This window comes from Thalia democratica, chromosome 2 (assembly GCF_965202585.1).
Source record: "Thalia democratica chromosome 2, ktThaDemo2.hap1.1, whole genome shotgun sequence".
NCBI lineage: Eukaryota > Metazoa > Chordata > Thaliacea > Salpida > Salpidae > Thalia > Thalia democratica.
The window spans coordinates 17,323,545-17,346,421 of record NC_139166.1 but is presented as its reverse complement, the minus strand read 5'-3'; the positions used below and the strand labels follow the sequence as shown (position 1 = coordinate 17,346,421).

General features: G+C 26.7%; 3 non-coding genes across 3 annotated transcripts; 1 reads left to right on the top strand and 2 right to left on the bottom strand.

Annotated features, from left to right (window-relative positions):
* Window positions 1–9,678: 9,678 nt before the first annotated feature.
* Trnav-cac (transfer RNA valine (anticodon CAC)) lies at window positions 9,679–9,751 on the bottom strand. The gene has a single exon. It is a non-coding gene; the product is annotated as a tRNA-Val (tRNA).
* Window positions 9,752–13,347: 3,596 nt separating this feature from the next.
* On the top strand, window positions 13,348–13,430 carry Trnal-uaa (transfer RNA leucine (anticodon UAA)). Its single transcript has one exon. It is a non-coding gene; the product is annotated as a tRNA-Leu (tRNA).
* An 8,297-nt stretch (window positions 13,431–21,727) lies between these two features.
* On the bottom strand, window positions 21,728–21,800 carry Trnak-uuu (transfer RNA lysine (anticodon UUU)). Its single transcript has one exon. It is a non-coding gene; the product is annotated as a tRNA-Lys (tRNA).
* Between the last annotated feature and the right edge of the window lie 1,077 nt (window positions 21,801–22,877).

The following is a 22,877-nucleotide window of genomic DNA, read 5'->3' as shown; positions in this document are numbered from 1 at the left end:
ATGAAAAATAAACAAAACTGTTAAGCTGGTTATTATTGTTGTATAAAATAATTCGTTATCTTTAATAAAAAACCAAAATAATAAATTTTAAGTTTTTAGGGGAAACTCGTTAAAAAATTTAAAAAACTAAATTGTAAAATTTTCCTTTTTTTTGTTGAATAGAAATTAAAAAAAAATCTTTTTTAAATAATTCAGTCTCTCGGATGTGATAAGAAAAAATAAAACAAACTAAATTAAGACAATATTCAATCAAATAAGCAAAAGTGTATTGTCCGGGGTCGAACCCGGGCCTCCCGCGTGGCAGGCGAGAATTCTACCACTGAACCAACAATGCTTGTTTCAACATCAAAATTTATAGTATATAAACCAAGTGGTTATCAAATGCAGCGTATCTGCATTTGCTTATCAAAAGTAGCAACTGTTGTGATGATATAAACATTCAAGTGTTCATTTAGCTTTGATTTTATGCGACTTGAATATTAGTGCATTTTAGTATTTACTTTTTTTAAACTATTTTATTAGCGGCTAAATATTTAGTTTTTGTTCAATTTTAAATTATAACCATTTTTAAATAGAACATTTATATTAAAAATGTTGTTTTATCTTTATTACAGTAAAACAATTCATGTACAAACTAGAAAATTTTGATAGTAACACTAACCAAAATTTGTATATCACAATTTAAAACTAGCTTATTTATTTATAAAACTAATTTACCATTTTATTTTCGTTTATTTAAATAATAACAGACATTATTTGGTTGAAAACTGAAACAAATTTACAGTTGCAACTACTTAAGCTTAGTAGAAAAAAGTTGAGAAATTTTGTAAAAATATCAAAATTTACTTAAATTTTGTTAAAACCAAGTTGTCACTTTGATATCTAACTTTGTCAAACATTTTAGAAGCCGGTTGTTAAAAAAACAAAACTAAAAATTAATAATGTTTTTAGACGTGTCAATTAAGACAATTAAAATGTTTGCATTCAAACATGCCATACGCAGTAAGTAAAATTTGTGAATGAAACATTAATAGGTATATCCTTTTTTTACGTTTGTGTAAGCACGATGATGACCAATAAAACCAGGGAACTATTTCTTTCTTATTAAATGCATTTGTTTGGAAAGGTCCTTAATTGTATTCTATTTGTAGTGTACGACTCGATAACAGAAACGTTTTTTCGTGCACCAGGTCCTAGGACCAAACACTTTTGGTATTTTATTTTTGTCGTTCAGTAAACTATTCTACAAATTGCTCAAGACTATACTTGGATAAAAATATTTAGCCTAGTTTAATCTTCTGATCCCATTAAAAATCGTAAGGTTATGGTAGTTGAAATTGTATAATAAAAAATAGTTGATAGAATCCTTTCATAATAACGATTAATCTTTAATTAACATTTAATTCATACAAAGCTAGTTTATTAGATTATAAATTAAATAGTGGCTATGAGAATGAGAATTTTATTTATACTTTACTAAATTAAGAAAATTTAAGCCATAGCTTTAAAATTAACATAACTTAATGAAATTAGTAATTTTTGTAGCTAATGAGAATTTGGTATTTATATTTAAAAAAAAATTCAACAAGTATTTGTTTATGATTCATCTGAAATGTAGTATATAATAATTATTCTTGATAGCGTAAGCTATTAAGGTATTCTTTTTCACCTAAAGAAAGCTGTAGGAAAATACTTAATTTTTGATTAGACTATTAACACCATTCATCGTTAGTTCTATATTATAAACAATTTTTTTAAAAACCATAGTAGCTAAAACTTAAATATGACGTCAAGAAATTCACTAATTAATTTTAAACAACAGCTAACGAACAACGTAAATTAAAATTCAACGACCGACAAGCAAAATGTCTCTATAAGTTTGCAGTTTACTAAACCACGTGATTATTTTCAACGAGCGTCAAAGCTATCGAGCAAAAACACGTTTAAAATTTGCAGCGAAATATTATAGCACATTCTGTCGAGCTAAGGGCAAAAAAATTAACGCTTGAACGAACATATGCTAGCATTCGAGTGCGCTACAGATTTACTTGCCTTGACATTTGGGTTTATATACAGTATTTTTTCGACTTGAGACAAGCGTCGATGGTGTAACGGTTAGCATTGGTGCCTTCCAAGCACTAGTTCCGGGTTCGACGCACTTTTGTATTTTTGGTACAGTAGTGAAATATTTTGCATGTAAGAATGGAATGATGTAAATGTTTTAAGTAGAAATGAATAATTTCAAACTAATTTTAGCAAGCTTTATGAAACTTTAATAAAAATTGTAGAATGACTACTGATGTAAATATACAACTTTTGACTGTACTTTATTTTGAAATTATAAAGTTTGAATCAAGTAGTAAGCAAGTAATTCAGTAATTATTTTCATGACTAGATACAAGATATTGAAAAAAAAATTCGAGTAGCTAGTTATTTGTTGGAATGTACTAATACTCTTGTTTTTAATTTTTACATAACTGTATTTTTTTCATGGTTTAGTAGTCAAGTCAAAAATCAAAAGTCAAGCTCACCTACTTAATTATGTACTACCATTTAAAGTTAACTAGTAGTTATATTTACTAGAAAATATCGTTAAAAAACAGGTCATAAATTGTACCTTTTTTCTTTTTAATATACATTCATAAATATTGTTCTGTTGACCCTGCTTAAACAATATGTTGTTTTAGATTCTGTTTGATATTAAAAAAAAAAATAAAAAAACACAAAATCAGCTGTAATAAAACAATGTTATTATCAAAAGATAGTTCATTCACCAAAAAACAAAAAGAAACCACGCCTGTTGGATTAAGAATCCAACGCTCTACCGACTGAGCTAGCCGGGCATTTGCAGTAAAGTCTTGTTACAGCTACATATTTGATAAATTTTAATTCAAGCTCTCATTGATTTCTTTTATTGTGTATTACCGGTTAACAATTTTACGGTTTGGTTCATGTTTTATATAATACTGATATATTCTATGTACAACATACGATTTTTGAGTTTCTTACTTTTTTAAGAAAAGTAAAATAATACTTTAAAATTCAATTTATATTTATACCTTAGAACTTAAGGCTCTTTTGATGTAATTATAAAATTTGAACGTTCGCTCAAAATATAACTCAACGTAAGCCAAATATTTTTAACTAAAACAGAAAAAAAAACTTTCTTTTCAAATCTTAAGCTTATTTGTTTTAGTCTGTTTGTTTAAATTTAAATTTGTTTAAATTAATGATTGTAATATTAACATTATGTTAACAGTTAAATTTTTCAGATGCTATATGGTTACTTATTCAAACATAGTATAAGTATCGAAAACTAGTTGTGATTAAAATTAAGGAACTTAATAGTTAACCTTAATTAATTATTTTATAAAAGTACTTAGCTTTACTTAAATAAGCAACAACACATACTGCAATTTTTTTATTATCTCTAAATTATGTTTTAAAGTAGTTTCTGTGTAGTCTAGCAACCATAACAGTCTAATTTAAACTAGTAAATAAATAACTTGTTTGAATTACTTTGCCTTGTTGTCAGTTACAAAAACAAAAATATTTACAAATTTTTTTATACCTCCACATATTTTTGTTCTGTTATAAATTGTTCAGTTAAAATTTTATTAAAGCTTATTACACACATTTTTTAGTCTAGTAGTAGCACAAAAGTTTAATGATTTTCGAGTAATCTTATAAAAATAAATTAATACTAAAACTATTTACGTTTCATAAAATGGTATATTATTTAAATGCATGATGAAACTAGTATACTAAATTGATAAATAAATGCTATTCTAAGTTTAAAATAATTTTTATTTAATATAAATAACAAATGTTTTTCAGACTTCAAGTAAAGCTTTCAAGCTGTAACACTTTAAACTAGTGATGTACCGGACCCACAATTTCGGGTCCGGCCGGACCCGGATCCGGACTTTTTTTTCAAACTAGAATCCGGCCGGAACCGGATCCGGACTTTTTTTTCAAATTAGAATCCGGCCGGAACCGGACCCGGACTTTTTTTTCAAATTAGAGTCCGGCCGGAACCGGATACGGACTTTTTTTTCAAATTAGAATCCGGCCGGATCCGGATATCAGACAAAAATGGCAATATCCGGCCGGACCCGGATAGTGAGTCCGGTACATCACTAGAATAAACTAGCCTGAGTCAGAATGAGGTTTTTAAAAACTGAAAAATAGAACTTTAATTTAATAATAAGTAGAACAGCTAGCTACAAGGTTTACAAATTTAGATGTTATTTACAATTAAAAATCTGAAATAAAGTTCTTGAACAAAATACACTAGAAAATTACAAAATATTGAAAACTGGATCAGCTCAAACTCATTCAAAATCTAAAAGAAAACTAGCTGAGTTTTTATAAAAAAACTAAACTCGCCTGAGGCAGTCAAATATTTTCTAAAATTCCCAAAAATTTTCAAACTAGCAGGGTTGCCACTGTTTAAGTCAATAAAACTAGCTAGAGTGAGTATTAACAAGCCTGAGTCAGAATGAGGTTTTTAAAAACTGATAAATTACTTTAATCTAATAATTAATAGAACAGCTAGCAAAGGTTGACAATTTGGTAGCAAAGTTGTGGACTGATTGTGGTACACTTAACTTATTAGTACTACCCATCATAATTAAATCCTACCTTATTTAATTAATATCTAACAAATACTAAATTCTAACTGAGACTACTTTCTATAATCAGACACGACAGTTTTGAGTGATGAATCTTTTATATAAAACACAACAAGAAATACTAGCATATACAAAATTATTAATTACTTTGGTAACACTTTAAAAACTGGAAGCTATTTAAATCTATATCAAAAGACTTAAAACAAAAAACTAAAAATTTAATAAAACCTTTAGTAAACAAGAAACTGTAAAATTTTTAATAAACTATTAAACTATAAACCTGGCTTAAATATTTAAACAATTAAACACCTGTTGAAATATTCACTTTTAAGACAAAACACCACTACTTACAATAAGCATTCACAAAAACGTTCAAGATATTTTGTTGCTTCAAGCTACACACCAAACTAACTAACTGCTTACATATAAACTGCCTGTCATGTTCTGATGTTTTGTTGCATCAGTATTTAGTTTGAAACATTTCGTCATATGATTCTCATTGGCTCGTACATTCAACCGTATTAACTCTAAATATTCTCTGAGCTCGACTTTAAACAATAAATAATGCAAGTATTCATTCCAAAGTTTTCAATTTTACAACATATGTAAAGAGTTGCATTTCATGAAATGTGTATTTATAGTTTAAATGTAAACAAATGTAAATTAGTCACGTGTACAAAATGAGCCAATCACGGTAGGTGTTTAATTTTAACTGACGAAAATGTTTATTATTAATTTTCACAGGGTTTGTTTTTGAAAAAATACTTTTCAGTATGCTCTTTTTTACTAACTAGATCCGGGTCCGGCCGGATCTCTGTTAGGATCCGGCCGGACCCGGATCCGGACTTTTTTTTCAAATTAGAATCCGGCCGGAACCGGACCCGGACTTTTTTTTCAAATTAGAATCCGGCCGGAACCGGATCCGGACTTTTTTTTCAAATTAGAGTCCGGCCGGATCCGGATATCAGACAAAAATGGCAATATCCGGCCGGACCCGGACCCGGATAGTGAGTCCGGTACATCACTACTTTAAACACATGAAAGTTAAGTTAAGTATGTAAGTTGTTAATACACAATCATGTAAACTTGTTTACTAAAATCACCTGTAGGTTAAAGAAGTCAACGTGTAGTATTTTTGAAAATGTTGTTGTTTTTTAAATGTTGATAAATAATAAAACCTTTTTAATTAGGTTATGCTTATATTTGATATATGTATTATTTTCTTACCTAAGTTACAAAACTAAAGTGGTATAAAATGTAATAGTGTTTATAGTTATTTTAAATAAATTATCTATTTTAAAGCTTTTTAGTAAGCTTTTAAAAAATGCTTAAATTAATATTTTCAGATAAGTGCAAAATTACATTTATTTTTCATACTTCTTAAGTATTTTAAAGACTGTGAAGCGATTATTTTACTTGTAAAAAATATAATTAAAATAGTTTAAGGTATCTTAATTAAAATATAAATAAGTGCAGTTTTCTAACTTATAGTTGGTAACAGGGGCGTAGCGTGGGGAGGGACACTGGCGCATGCGTGCCACCCAAAAAACGAAAAGAAGTAAAAAAAAATGTAATATCTTTATCCTTCATTGTTTTTTATTTCTGCTTAATTTGCCTTTTTCAACTATGTTTATCCAGTATTCGAAAAGTTAAACGAAATTTTGAATACCCATTAGTGACAAGTTAGAGAAATTACCCAATATACTGATTCGGTGCGCAAACGAAAATGCGCACCGATGTTGATGAAAAACTCCATAAGGAAAAATTCTATAACCTCATTAACTTAATAAGATTTTAGACTCAAAAAGTACGCAACTAGTTAGTGCACCGCTGTAGTATAACCTTATGGCAGATTTTTCTACAAAAAGTTTACAAAAATACGACACGCTTAAAGGAAAATTAAACAATTTTACAAGTTTTTTTTTTATGCTACAATAAATTTTTAAGACTACTGCTAGTTTTCTGATCTTTATTTTTGTAAACATACAAGAAAAAGCGTGTCGGCCTATGAGAAATAAACTTTGTTTGTGATAATTATTTTAAACAAGTACAATCAGATGAATTAAATTTAAAAAACATATCTTTAACTATTTTACAAAGTTGTAATAAACTGTAATAACAGTTATAAAGTTGATCTATTTTAAATTCTGTGTACTTTTATTTAAATTATGTGCAATGAGGTGTTCTTATCACTGTTTTATTGTATATTAAAGAGATTGATATGTTTTTCGTAAATAAAACAGATACTTTCGTTTTATTGAATATAATCATTTTTAAAGATATAAAGTTTACTGTTAGTAATAAAAACAATTTTTGTTTAATAAGTTTACATTTGTGCAAGTATAAGTAATTGTAATGAAATTTATACTTTTTTTTAATTGTTTAATTTTGTAATGTATAAGTAATTTTTATAACAGTTACTTCGAACTTATTTTACTTATTGACTTTTTTTTCAACTTTTTTACTTATAAAAAGATCTATTTATAGCTTATTACAAAAGTTTTAATTTAGGTTTTTTTTTTGAGAAAACAATTGCGAACCCCCTGACCAAAATATTTCGCTACGCCACTGGTTGGCAAGATTATGAATTCAATACAGTCTCATTTACCAAGTGGCCCGTTAATCTGTAGTTGTAATTTTTCAGAGTGAGGGAAGTCCTGGATTCAAATCCCAGGCTGGTTATACTTTTTGATAGTATAAATTGTATTGGTTAGTAGTGTAAACTTCTACTTATTTTTACTACTGCGTATTACTTCTTACTTTAGTAAGAACATTAAATAGTTATCAGCTTAAGTCTTATTTTACTTATCTATATTTTTAAAACTAATTTTATATCACGTTATTAATAAAAGTCTTATAACAGAAATTTCTCAACTAAATTTAAATAACAGTGCAACTAAAGTCTTTTATCATCTGTGAATGTTGTAAATCAATTCAATTTCTCAAAACAGTTTTCGAAAATAAAAACAATATTAAATAATAATGATAAGCTCTTAGTTACTTATATTTCAAGTATTATTTGATTAGAAGGAAACCCTTTTGTAAAACCATAACAATTTGAACAGTTTTGTTTTAAGTTTTATACAAATTACGAAATGCAAGAATGTAGAAGCAAAAAATAACTATAAATTTCTAGGTTAAAACTGTAATTAAACCTTACTAAACTAGTACAGCTAAAATTGTTTAGTAGTAAAGAAAATGGAAACTTAAAGTTGAATATAAATCGTTGATTACATGAAAATAAACTTAACTTCACGTTAACGTTAAACTTCAGTAACTTTTTTTTTTAAATTTATATTTAGTAAATATTCAGATATTTGAAATTCTAAAGTGATTAAAACGTTTACAAAATGTATAAAGTAAAATGTTTTTCAGCAAAAAAATTTTTTTGTTAGTTTAGAATATGTACAAATTAAGCAACAGTTATAAATATAAAACAAGCTCATGTAGTAATATTTAAAACTAAAAGTTGCTTTGTAACTTATGTAATGAAAGGTTTTTATTTTTTCATTGTTTTAACAATTATTTAAACTTTAGTTTAAGCAAGTCACTAAATATAATTTAATGGTACGCTACTAAATTAACGTAGTAAAAATATAAGTAAATAAAAGACAACGCTTTATGGTTTAATCAAGCAAGTTATAGGTTTTTGTATTACAATACAAGAAAGTAGCAAAAATTTTAAGTTTTTATGGTCTAATTTAAACAACAAACTAGTAAAAATTTGACAGTGTCGTACTAATTAGATAAATAAAGCTTAATAAATGTTTTAAAAACAAAAATTCCAAACAGTATTACGACTCAGTGTTTTTATATAAAAGTCATAATATCATTTATTTCTTGAATTAGTTAATTATAATTTATAAATGACATATAAAAATGATATAATCTATCTTTAATAACAATAGATTGCTTTTAAAATTATCTGTACATTTTTTCATGTTGAAATTTTTAAATACCGAATATCTTTTGTAACAGTTTTTTATTAGACTTTCATGAGTCGTAACTTATTTATAAAACCAATTTTATTTAAATAAAAATATGTATAGTGAGAGAACCAAGATGAATATAAAATTAAATACCTAAAGCTACATGAAACACTTAGTGATTACGTAAAATGCTTTAGAATTGCTGTTATGACAAGTTTATTAAACTTAAATATTTATTAAAACAACTCAAATACACTTGCTAACGAAATAATTTCGCAGAAAAACAACAATTTGCTCACTACTTTTTTTATTCAACTGACGCACGATTTTCGTGTTAATGAAGTTAAAAAGTTTTTACGGATTTATCTAAAGCTTCCAAGTAACAGTTTTCAAAGTTACTTGGAAAACTTTGATAAACCCGCAGAACTGTCTTAATTTTTTTTAAACAGAGAAACGTCCGTCAGTTTAATAACGAAAATTAGTGTAAAATTAAGTACAACACAAAGTTTATAAATAAAAACTTATGTAAATCTACTAAATTGTTTTCTTAAGTAAAGTTGTACTTTTCAAATTAATATTCTCGTTTATAAACATTGACTTCTACGAACCTAATAATAAAAGATTTTTTCACAATTTTTAGACTACTTATTTTTAAACATAAGGTATCTTTGATATTAGTAGATTTTTTTCTTTTTCTCTGCAAATAGTTTATCTGAAGCTATAAACAAAAAATAAGTATGTGTAATAAAAAAAAACTTGCTTGTTCGATATTAATATTTGTTTTGTCATCGATGTAAAGAAATGCAATGTTTTATTTTAACTATGTTTTTCAACTATAAAAGTTGACGTACCTTTTGTATCAAAAATATTAGCTGTTCACTTATTAAATAAAACTAGAAGATCTAAAATTAGATGAAATTAAATTCACAATAATCAATAAATAAATCACTTAAAAAGTTCAAAACAAATAAAACCAGAACTAAAAAGATAGAAAATTTTACTAAACTTCCAGCTTACAAACAAAAATATACTTATTAATTACATGCAATATAAGCGAAACACTTAATAAAAAAGTTTGACAAAAGTGTAACCTTTTTGTACAATGAAAGTAAAAATGTTTCAGCCCGGGCTCGAACCGGGGACCTTTCGCCTGTGAGGCGAACGTGATGACCACTACACTACTGAAATACTTGCCATTAAGCGTAAAATTGCGTATATAAACTTGTTGTACCTTGAATTGACTCTCTTTGAAAGCTTCAAACGACGAAAAAATCGGCGAAAGTCTGCAGTGCAGAAGCCTGGACTATCGTGTGCCGTGAGACAAGCTCAAGTTTAACAAAAGAGTTGATCATCAGACTTCAGTCATTCCATCTGATCATCAGTTTTTGTTGATTGATACGAATGATCCATATGTCTTGCCTAGTGGACAATGTATTGAACGTTGTACAGCAAAAGACAATTATGAAGTTACTGATCAATGCCATCAAATGGTTGCTTCATGTGAAAGCATGATAAATCGTTTGTAGATAGAAGGCTATAGGTTTTTCGGTTGTGACTGACTGATGAGTCCTAATAAGGACGAATCCGTTTTCAGTTTACCGAAAGCATATGGTCTGATGATCTTTGAAAGCTTATGAACATATTCAATAGTACAAAGTAAAAAATGCTGTACAATACAATTGTGTTGTTTAAGTTAAAAATTTGACTTTAAATATACTTAGCAAATTATTAGCTTAAATGAAACTTATATTGATATATAGAAGTAATTGCTACAAGATTGGTTTTAATTTAAATTAAATTAGCTGAAGGTCTACCCTTAGAAATAGTTAAAACTAGATTTATATGTTTTAACATTTGAATCTCACTTAGCTATAAATATACATTTTTTCGTTTTTAACAATATTGTTTCAAAAAATATAGAAGTTTTACTATTATGCTGACAACTAGGAAATGAAAAAAATGTTTAAATAATTTGAAAGGTTTTTAAATTTTCAATCATGTAGTATTTTTAAGAGTGCAAACTTTGTTAGAATAAACGTTCTCTGTTTAATTAATTTAGAACTTTGGTATTAGTGTAAAATATATACTAATGAGCTTTGACAAAATATTTCAACTTTTTACTAGCTAGCAAAACATAAATGTACAACTATGTGACAAAACCGAAATATTTAATTAATTGAAAGTTGTTGTAAACATCAAATAGTACTCAAACTAGTATTAATTTTAATCAAAAGAAGACTTAGTTTATAAAACTTGAAACTTTATTTATATTACAATCAGTAAAACTTTTTATTTTAACTTTTAGGACAAGCTTACAAGCTTAAAGTGACTATTGAGTTTTAGTTATTTATTTATTGTCATACTTTGTTTAGTTGTAGTATAGTGATATGTTAACTTATTACTTATCCACGACTTAAATCAGTTTATAAATTTAAATAACAAATTTTCATTAGCTAGAAAATTTTATAATATATTTAGCAGTTTATTTCTACAGTTAGTTTTATCATTTATAAACACCTCAATTTATTTTCTCAGTCATCATTTAATCAAAACATACTTAGATTTAAAAATATTAATTTTAATAAAATCATAAACTTAATATTCTTTGGTCACACGTATGGATACATACAAATAAAAACAAAAGCAATTGCAAAATAAAATGCACGACTTGAAATAAACATTTTTTACAAATAAACATCAAGTTTATAGCCATAAGCGTTAAACCACGTGAGAGTTTACCGCTTAAACTAGCAGATAAACTGTGTATAATTCTGCTAGCGAGCGAAAACGCGTTGAAAATTTGCAACGCATTATTATAGATCATTTTTTCGAGCTAACGGCAAAAAATTAACGCTTGAACGCACATATGCTAGCATTTGACTGCAGTACAGAGCTAGCTGCATTTTCATTTGAGATTATATACAGTAATTTCTCCATTTCAATACAAGCATCAATGGTGTAACGGTTAGCTTTGGTGCCTTCCAAGCACTAGTTACGGTTTCGATTTCCGGTGGACATGTATTCAACATAATATAATCTTAATTAGATAAAACAGTAAGTAAGGATCAACGAAAAAAAAAGTGTTTTAAGTAGTGTTCGATAGTTTAATTGTTAAACTCATTAAAAAATAAGTTATAAATCAATAAACCTAAAACATACACAAAAGAGTGATTGTTTTTATTTAAGTATTATAAACTGAATTAAAATTACTATATTTAAAAAGTGTATTTATTCAGTTTTGTAAAATCAAAAACTTCAAGATAATCTACAGAACTCTATTTGAATTCTAATTGAGATAAAAAAAAATATTTTTGAGTAAGATCTACAGTTTGAAAATCCGCTTTGCGGTGAAATATTGTAATTGTTTTTCTTTAAAATAATAAATTATTAATTATAAAGATTTTAAATCTATACATTTTTTTAAATTTAACTATATACTATCAATTTTTTGTCGATTGTTGCATAGTTTGTAATTTCAATACGTTTTTTGCAGCAAAACAGTTTGAAAATCTGTTTTACGATAAAACTGAGTAGCTTTATTTTTTTTAATAAATTCTAAAACTTTAAAATTTAAATATTTTTTGAATCGTTTCTTGTCATAAATCAATTTTAACCAAGTATTCAATAATTAAAAAAATTTACTCTTTGGATGTTATGTTTCTATCAATTAACTTTAATTGTTTTTGTTTATAATTGAGTTCTAAAGTTAAGCTAACAAATATTTAAGTAAATAAAATGAAAAAAGTATAGTTTTTTTATACAGTTTGTCGACGTTTGTACATATAATATAATGCTAATTATAACTTACACAATCGTACGTTTTTGTATTTAGGTTGCAATTTTTTTTTTACTCCTGCTGAAAATAAAAAAATAATTTAATCTACTTACTAGAAAATAAATTATTGGACAGCAAAAGACGTATCAAACTATTAGTAATAATTTGTACTAAAAATTTACTTTAATAAAAACAAAAAGGTGTCTAGTTTGGGTTATCTTCAATATATCTTAAAGTTCTAACTAATTTTTTAAAATGTGCTACTTATAAGTATAAGTAAATTAAAGATTGATAAGTTATTTACTTAAACTTGAGAACACTTCTATAAACATGATTATAAGTAAGATAAATATTTTAAGTTTTTTAAGTTTAAGTTGGTTACATAAGACACTTAAAATGTAAAAAGGTTACTTTTTAAGTTAAAGAGTATTGCTAAGTTTCCAATTTTAGCGTATAGTAATCAAACGTTAATTTTAACTTTGGACGTCATGCGTTTAAAATCACTTTTAAACGTAAACTCTATTTTGAATGTTAAGTATACTTTGAACAGTAAACTAGTTTTGTGTTATTTTATCACCAATCACATATAAACTAAAACTTACTTGCAACTTTATTTTGTTATACAAATTGCTACGATCACATATAAATTAAAATATTTTTAACATTGTACATACGTTCAAATGGTTTTATTTAATTGTAAGAAAAACTTTTTATTGGCTCTCCAAATATTTTTTTTTAAGTTGATGTGACTTTTGTTTTATTTTAATTGCAAAGAAAATAATTTAGTTTTTCGAATATTGAAAAACTAAGCATTCATGTTTTAATTAAAGTTTTGAAAAAGTAAACAAATTAGTCAGTGATTAATATTTACTTATTAAAAATTCATTATAGTGCTAGTACAGTTTACCAAAAAAATTGCTAGTTTCATCAATTTAAATCTACTTGTTATAATTCAAAAAAGCTACGTATAATGTAGTATATAATTTAAATACTCAGTTTATCTCCGACTACTGGGTTGGCCGAGTGGTTAAGGCGTTGGACTTAAGTTCCAATGGACGATTGTCCGCGTGGGTTCGAACCCCACATCCAGTATTTATTACGTGTAGTATTATTATTTTTCTTTTTATAACTGTAAGTTTTGAACTAAAAAAAGATTTGGCTTAAAAGCCTTATAAATATTATTTATTTAACTTAAGTGTTTAAAATTTACTTTATAAGTTCATAGTTTTAGAAGCTTGTAGTTTTTATGTTTAGTTGAGAAAGTTTTTAAGTTTTTATCCTATTTTACGCATCATAACGTGTTTTATGCTATTAACTTACTATAAAGACGTTTCTAAAAGTAAACTAAAAAAGTTTAAGCTCGTTTTCTTTTGACTGTTACCTTAAGTTATAGTAATGATTTTAATTAACATTTTAAAAATTAAAACACCATATTTAGAGGGTTGAATACGTATTAAAGTTTAAAAAAAAAACTTTTTTAATCATAGATAATTTTTATAGTATATTTAGTTTATAATGCATGGAATAACTTGAGTGATTTTACAAAAAACTAAGCGTAGTAATACATAATTAAACTAAATGTAGTTTAAACAATAGATAAGTTTCAAAAATAAATAGAGTATAAATAAAATATTTTTTGCTAATTGAATCTACGGTTTTCTACATTTGTTGATAAATAGTTTTATTACATCTTGCTCTAATTATTTGTTATTTAACCTACATTGGGCCGACAGGCTACAAAGTTTTACTTATATGAACGCGATAGTTGGATACCACGTAACCGACTGCGTGGCCTAATGGATAAGGCGTCTGACTCCTATTCAGAAGATTACGGGTTCGTGTCCCGGCGTGGACTTCTTATCACAACTGCATTAGAGGTAATTCGTTGGCTTGGAAATAATCTATTTGTAAAATTCAACCGAATAAATTGTTTCCTTACATTTTTTTTTGAAAAATAACTTCAACTCAAAATTTAAATTTAGTAATGTTTCACCTGTTTGAACTAAATCAAACGAGATCATCACTCGAAAAAAACTGTAATTTTTTTTTCAATATAAACAAGTAAGAAGACATTAGGCTAAACTTTATTTAAAACTTGCGTTTATGTGTAAGAAAACAAAAACAAAATAAAACTTATAGCTTAAAGCTATCGACTTCGGAAAATTATTATATCGCCAGGTTAGTTTATGTTAAGGTTAGAAAAATGTAAGCTACTTAATAATAATATAATTTTAAAACATAAACAAAAAATATACTTACAATTAGCATGCTTATAAGATTCGTGAACAACAAGAAAAAACAACTCTTGTAACTAAAACACTAGGTTAATTACTGCTTTTAGTGTTTAAAATTCAATTATTATATTGTGACGTAATTATAACTTAGGTTCATAAAATCTTATAGCTCTATTAATTAGAAATTTTGAAATTAGTTACTTTTGTTGGTTTTAATATTTGCTTGTACAAGTTGAAATAGTGGGGAACAGGTCAAAATTACACGAAGACAAAATTGCACGAGGGCAAAAAACTGCACGAAGATACTTTTGCACCAAGGGTCAGTTTTGGACGTAGGGTCATTTTTGCACGAGAGTTAAATAAAGCAAAAGAAAACTATAAGATAAATTAACATAATACCAAAAAAAAAAATTTATGCATAAAGTAATACTTATTTTATATATATAAGTATATAATTTAAAATATATATTATATCATAAATTATAAATATAATATATTATAAATTATATATTTGTAAGTATATAAGTACTTATACATAAATGTGTAAGTAATAGCAAAAATTAAAATAAAAAAACAACTAATAAAAGTTGTTATAAAAATAAAAAATTAATAAAACAAAATAAATGAAGTAAAATAAAATAATAAAAAATTTAAAAAAGTCATTTTAATACAAAAAAAAATTCAACCCGTGCAAAAATTTCTTCTTGCAAAAGTGACCCTTCGTTCAAAAGTGTCTTTTTGCAAGTTTATTACGTGCAATTTTATCCTCTCGTGCAAAAGTTTCTTCGTGCAAAAGTATCTTCGTGCAATTTTGTGCCCTTGTGCAATTTTGTACGCTCGTGCAAACTTTAACGCTACACTAAATAGAAAATAGTGATGTATTTATCAAATTTTCTTAAGGTTAGAAATAAAGCATTTTAAAATGAAAACATGAACGTATTAACTCGTTCCTTTTATTTAAAGAAGTCCTCCCGTCAGCATTCGCTATATTCATCTTCTCATCATTACTCATGCAACAATACGACAACTTGCAATTATAAATAAAAACTAACTTTAAAGGTGATTGAATTAAAAAATATTAACGCGTTCTTACTCGCAGTATGTCTGTGATGTTCCTATTAAAAATAATTGTTTGAAGCATAGTTTATCAGAACTTAGTCTTGAAACATATTTTTAAATTTTTGATTTGTTTGAACTCAGTATAAGCCAAGTTTATCAGCACTGAAAGCTTAATTAAATATTTCAAAGTTTAAACACTTTATCAACTGAAAAATTATTAAAAAAAAAACATGAAAAAACATTTTTGAATCCTTTTAACAAAACAAAACATAAAATTAAGAAAAAAAAAGTTTGTTCTCACGTAATGAAAACAAATAAGATAAATTATTACAACAAAATTGAGCGAAATATAGTATAAAACATTAATACCTGACTAATAAATGCTAGTTGTAATGAAATACTTCGAATTTTGTACTTTATTTATGATCAATAAAGTATTATACTCGACTAAGGTTTATGTTTAAAGTTTTTTGAATAAAATTTATTGACAGCCAGTGGTAAACTAAAACTTAAAGAACAATTTTTCAAATGAATATCAATTATTTCTATAAAATTTTAATAAACTTTATTCTGTTGTTTTTGTAAAAACGTAGTACTGTAAGTATATAAAATGTTACTGATTTTAATTGTTTTAAATAACCACAAAACACACGTATATTAAGAAAAACTTGAAGAAATTACGTTTTATAGTTGCAAAGTTTGAAAAGTGTTTATTACGTTTCTTTCTTTAAGTATTTGTTGATATTAAATCATTGTTAATAAAATACATACCGATATAATCCATGAAATTAATTTTATATGCTCGAGTTGTAAATTACCTTCACAAGCGTCGATGGTGTAACGGTTAGCATCAGTGCTTTCTAGTCACTCCATAACAACTTCCGGTTGATTCACCATTTACCAATAAAACTTTGGAAAAATACAAAAACTATTTTCTATTCTCTAAAATCTTAGAACATTTAGACTACAACAACTGTATAGTGATAGAGGACCTGAAGGCTCATTATATAAACTAAGTATTACCATAAAAAGCCAACCTTGCTAATACATTCTAAATAGGACCTCTTTGTGATATTTACCTAAGTACTGTTCAATAAGTTTTACAATTTATTACACATTACAATATAAACATATTAAACACACACTACAAAGAATACATAACATAATAGTCGATTAAATAATACTCAGCTTAAATAAGAGTTAACAGGTGGCTTTGGCTCACCATTCTACCAAAAGCAACGTTTATTCAAAGTTATCATATTTAAGCATTGAGAAATTGGGAACCGTTCAGTTCCAACCCGCACATAATTGCCACCCGATCAATTCCAACCCAAATCAAATCCAACCCAATCATTTCCCACCCGCACAACTCCCACCTGAATCAAATCCCACCCGATCAAATCCAACTTAAATCAAATCCCACCCGAATCAAATCCAACCCGATCATTTCCCACCGGATCATTTCCCACCCGAACCAAATCCCACCCGATCAAATCCAACCCAAATCTAATCCCACCCGAAAAAAATCCCACCCGATCATTTCCCACCCGCACAATTCCCACCCGAATCAAATTCCACTCGAATCAAATCCCACCCAATCAAATCCCACCCAAATCAAATCCCACCCGATCAATTCCTACCCAAATCAATTCCCACCCGATCATTTCCCAAACGAATCAATTCCCACCCGAATCAATTCCCATCCACATAATTCCTACCCGGTCAATTCCCACTATATTATCAAACCCGATTATATTTATTCTTGTACAAATTAAAAATTTTAATACGTTTGGAACTCACATTAAAATTTTATTTATTGTATTTTTAAAAATCGTTTGAAATATGAAATTAGTAAGGTAAAAACGATTTTTTTATTTAAGCTAAAATTTTTACTGTTGCTTATTTTATCATGTTTTTAGTTTAATGTCATTTTTTTTTGTTGATAACTACGATAATTAAATAATTACGACTTGCGAGCAACAAAAAGTTGGTCTGTTACTTGTAAAATGCTATCATTGTTACTAAAGTTTAATCTAGATCAGGTTTGAATAATAATTAAGTTTTTAGTATCGGTACCATTTTCTATCATGCTAACTAATTTATGTCCAATTAGTTTTTTTTGTACGAGTTGAAACAATTGACATTGACACTTAATTATATTTTAGTTTTTGTAACTACTTAAAACAACAAAATAATATAGTACTGTACAACATAGTTTTTTTTTAATAAGAACTTTGAAATTTTAAAATTATTTTAATGCTTATTGTATTAAACTCTAGACCTAAACTACTTTTGTTCGTTTATGACTAGATTTTTTTAAGTAATTAAGGCCGGCAAAGAAAATTGGCCTATCTTTTGTAAATTTATCTTCATTAAGAATGTAGTATGATAATTAACCAAAGATTTATAATTACAAATTTTATTAACCAATTTCAGAAATAAAAGAGTTTAATTACGAACAAAAGCGAAAGCTGACACAGATACTACAATATTTAAGTTATTGGCTTAAATGCCTTATATATAAATTGATTCAACTAAATCAATCCCACTAAAGAACTTAGAACTTTTTTTTAACGTCGAGTTCTACATTTTTAAAATAACTAAAATATCAACATTATTGAAAATGGAGTGATGAAAAATTGAATATATAACAATAACCAGACAAATTATCAATAAACTTTGTAAACAAAAGAATTTCTGAACGAACAAAAACTTATACAGATACTAATAAGTTGAAGTTGTGGGCTTAAATGCCTCTTATAAAAATCGATACTTGATCAAGGCATTAATAATCAAATATTTTTTTTACAAAGTTTTACATTTTTAATACAACTGAAATTCAACATTAAAAAAAACGAAAAATTTTTGGGTTAGATTTGATCGGGTGGGAATTAATCGGGTTGGATTTGATTCGGGTGGGATTTGATCGGGTTGGAATTGATTCGGGTTGGATTTGATCGGGTGGGAAATGATCGGGTGGGATTTGATTCGGGTGGGAAATGATTGGGTGGGATTTGATTTGGGTGGTAATTGATCCGGGTGGAAATTGATCGGGTGGGAATTGATCGGGTGGGATTTGATTCGGGTGGGAATTGATCGGTTTGGAATTGATTCGAGTGTGATTTGATTCGGGCGGGATTTGATCGGGTTGGAATTGATTCGGGTGGGATTTGATTCGGGCGGGATTTGATCGGGTTGGAGTCGTGTGGGTAGGAATTAAGCGCGGGTTGGAAATGTTAGTATACCGAGAAATTAATCTTTTTTTGCAATCTCTTCTCTTATACAATTAAGAAAGCAGTGAAGCATGCATTACTGCTACACTCCCTTAACCTGTTTTTTTTTAAGTTGAAATTTGTTTCTTAGATTTTAAAATTAAAACATAATTTATGAAATTTATTTCATATTAGGTTCTTTCCCCCTCTTAAAAAAACTAAAAAAATCATTTCACTGGTTAAGTTATTTTTATATTGCTATTTAAAACAATAAAAACTTTATAGAAAGTATCAAAAGACTTGAAAAAAATACTTATATACATAACATAAGTGCACATGCAAAGTTATAAGTGAATTATATATTAAAACTTTTTACAACAACTAAAACACTTAATATGTTTGTGTTAGTTCAAATTTTTATAAAGTCAGTCTACTGAAGTCCACTTCTTTTCCCATCATCTTGTCGAAAAACTAACGTCTAATGTCCATACAACTTTTGTGTTTGGTACAAATAGGAAGGTAGTTGTCGCCGACTGAATGAGTCCGAACATCCGCTAAGTCAGACGATGACCTTTAGTAAAAGTTTAAGTTGGTGACGAATCGATTCATCTAATTACATCGAACTTGATGATCTTCATCAAACTTACGGCTGTGACGTCATAATAGGCTGACATGAACTAGATTGTTCGTTGTAGTTGTCCATTGATATTTTAAGATGTATTTAGTTTTATATTTTCAAAATAAATGTTATATTTAGTCACTCAAGATTAAAAGACATTTTAAATGCTTTAACTTTTAAAAGTTTTCAATAATTAAAACAAGTGTTTTACTAATAATATTAAGAAAGAAACTTTGTTTTCGTAAAGTAACTTTTAATAAGCGTAATGTTTCGGAAACAATTAAATTGTAATAATATTATCACAAAACTATTAAGTTTTTAAATAAACCCCAAATGAAAGAAATAATTTAAATTCGTGAACAAATAGGGGAAGGAGATGTTTTGAAATATGTTTAAAATAATCAATTACTCCTTTTCGCTACACAATTTAAAAACAAATGGCTTGAAAAAGCTTTAAGGAAATAACAATCACATTTCGTAAATAAATAACAATTTTGTTTTTAAAACAATTGTTAAAATTAACTATGAGTTTCAGTGAAAAATCAGCTGTAAATGCTTATTTGCTAAAACATACATTTGTTTAAAGACTACTTAAGAAGCTTTTTTTTAACAAAATAAACTTTTTATTTCAATCTTCACAATAACACACTGACGTTTAGTAGCTAGTTTTAAAAACTTTAACAATTACGAGTTATTTTAATGTGAAAACAAATTGAACAGTTTTTCAACAAATATTTTTCTACTTTCCTTATTAAAATGCTTTTTTTTCGAAGCAATAAAAAGTCCTTAAATGATTTGCTAGTACATTAGCTGCTTCCTTAGACTATTCATTTATTCTTAACCTCTAGTATAGAGTATTTGCTAAAAATTTTAAGAAATATCACTTTCTTTTTGACTAAACTTAGTTTTTTAAATCGAAATTTTGCGGTATCATTACACATAGCAACTTATTCGCAACATAAATTCAAAGAATTACTTGCTCATAACTTATAAGAAAGTTTTTTGCTGTCTGCAGTTGTTTAAAATAATCTTTTTCATAAGATAGATTTTCATTTTCTTACACAAAGGTAATTATAACAGTGGCTACAGATTCAGTATATCCACGATATAAACATTTGTAGCTTACTTTGAGCAAAATGCTAAACATTAGTTAGAAGCTTTTTGTAGATGTTGAGAATAAAAGTCAACAAGAATCCTATTCATCGGGCTCATTTTTTGCTGCTAAATGTTTTCGTAGTTTAAAAAGTTCCTCCCTATACTTTTATAAAAAAAACAATTGCAATGTGCACTTATTGCGCTCGGTTGACGACTTTTTCGTGTGTTAGCGCCTTAGATAAACTGCATTTTTTGTTTAAAATTGTGCACTTTGGCACTTGAAAAAAATATAAAGAAGGTAAATGATAATAACCACGAAAACAAGAAAAAAATAAGTGTTTCTTAATCTTGAATAAACAACACTTTGGTTACGCAGTTTTTGTATACCTTTAACACATTAAATAATTTTAAAGCCAATTTTTTTAATAAACACTAAGTAGTTTTTACAAAGAAGATATTTAAGAGAAAAAGTCAAATTTTGTAAAAGTAATTTTTTGGAGGTCGTCGTGACTTTTAAAACTTTATTTAAAAAATTTCTGAAATCTTTTTAGACTCAAGTTTGTATATAAGTTAAGTGAAAAGTCATCCCACTTTAAAATACTAAAATGATTAATGAAAAAAATCTGTACATCTTCTATTAATTAAAAAGGTGACTTCTGTATTTGTATAAATTATATACTACAGCAATTCAAGAACAAAATAATTCGCTGCGAGCAGGATTTAAATCTGAGCGGGCAATGCCCAGTAGATTTCGAGTCCAACGCCTTAGCCACTCGGCCATCGCAGCTCCCGTTGGAAATATACTTTTCTTGTTTATATAGTTAAGTAGTTGCCAATACAAAACAAATCATATTAAGAAACTAAGTAAATAAGCTTTTTTAAGTATATATAGTTTATAGTTACAAAAGACTAAACTTTTCAAAAATTTGTTATTTAAATGTTATTTAGTTATGTTTTAGTTTTGTTATTTAGTTCTTATATCCAACAATAACTACCAATAAATTTATATCAATACTAATTTACTCGTAATTATATTCAACAAAATATATTCTTCGTAAGTAGATGAAAAATGATTAATTATAAAATAAACAATGCATAGGCAAACATAACAATTTTTTTTTAAATTGATATGATAAAATTAAATAATTTTCTAAAAATAGTTCATAAAGGAGCCTGACAGGGGACTTGAACCCCTGACCGTTGGATTAAAAGTCCAACGCTCTACCGACTGAGCTAGCCAGGCTCACATCGACACTGAAATTATAGCGTTTATAATTAAAATCGTTATGCATTGTGACGTAGTAATTCAAACTTTGTGACGTAGTTATTGAAACTAATGTTGCAAAATGGAAAAAAAAATTCAAATTTTTTATTCAGTATTTAGGCTGTTACAAATTAATGGTAATACAAAATTGTTAGTAATCTTTGAATTAGGAATTGTAGTAATACTACTACTTTTACTTTTTATTAATAGTACTATTACTAATTATCTTTATGTTTTAATTTATATAAGTTAAGTTTAGTTCTGGTAGAAAATTGTACAATAGGTTATTTATCTGTTCAAGTGTGAAACTATTTCTGCTGTTCAAAAAAGAAAAATAACACTTTTAGCAGAAAATACTTTCCAGTTTTATTTAAATGTTTAATTCAAAGAAATCATTAAATAAGTTTAAATAAAAATATTTCACACGGAAATCAATAATAAAGTGAAAAAAAAACATTATTTTAAGTACCAAAACAAAATAAAGTTTCATTGCGAAATTATGTTCTACCGAGACTTGAACTCGGATCACAGAATTCAGAGTTCTGATAACTAACCATTACACCATAGGATCGCACGTTAATATTATATTTTTTGTGAATTTAATGCTACAAACACTATCAAACTTTTAGATAAGACACGACTTGTTTAAGTTTGTTTTACACTTAATTAAAGGGAATAAAAAGTATAGCTTTAACTACAATTATACATGTAATTTATAAAATAAGGCATGTAAAACAATTGATTTAACGATTTGGGATTACTCTTTTAATTATACTTACACGTTAGTTTAAAAAGTTTAGTTTTTGAAAAGAAAAAAAAAAACACAATTGTAAAATATATATAATATGAAGCTTTATTACTTTTTGAAATTTTTAGAATAAAATAAAAAAACAAGTATAGATAAGTTTATATTAAAAAAATTAATTCAGATTTTTCTATTTAGTTTGAACCGTTTAAAATAAAAAAAATTACAAACTAGTAATAAAAAAATCAACTTAATTATGAAAATGATAATTTTTTTGTTAACATAAAAACTAAACTAAACTTTACTAGTTA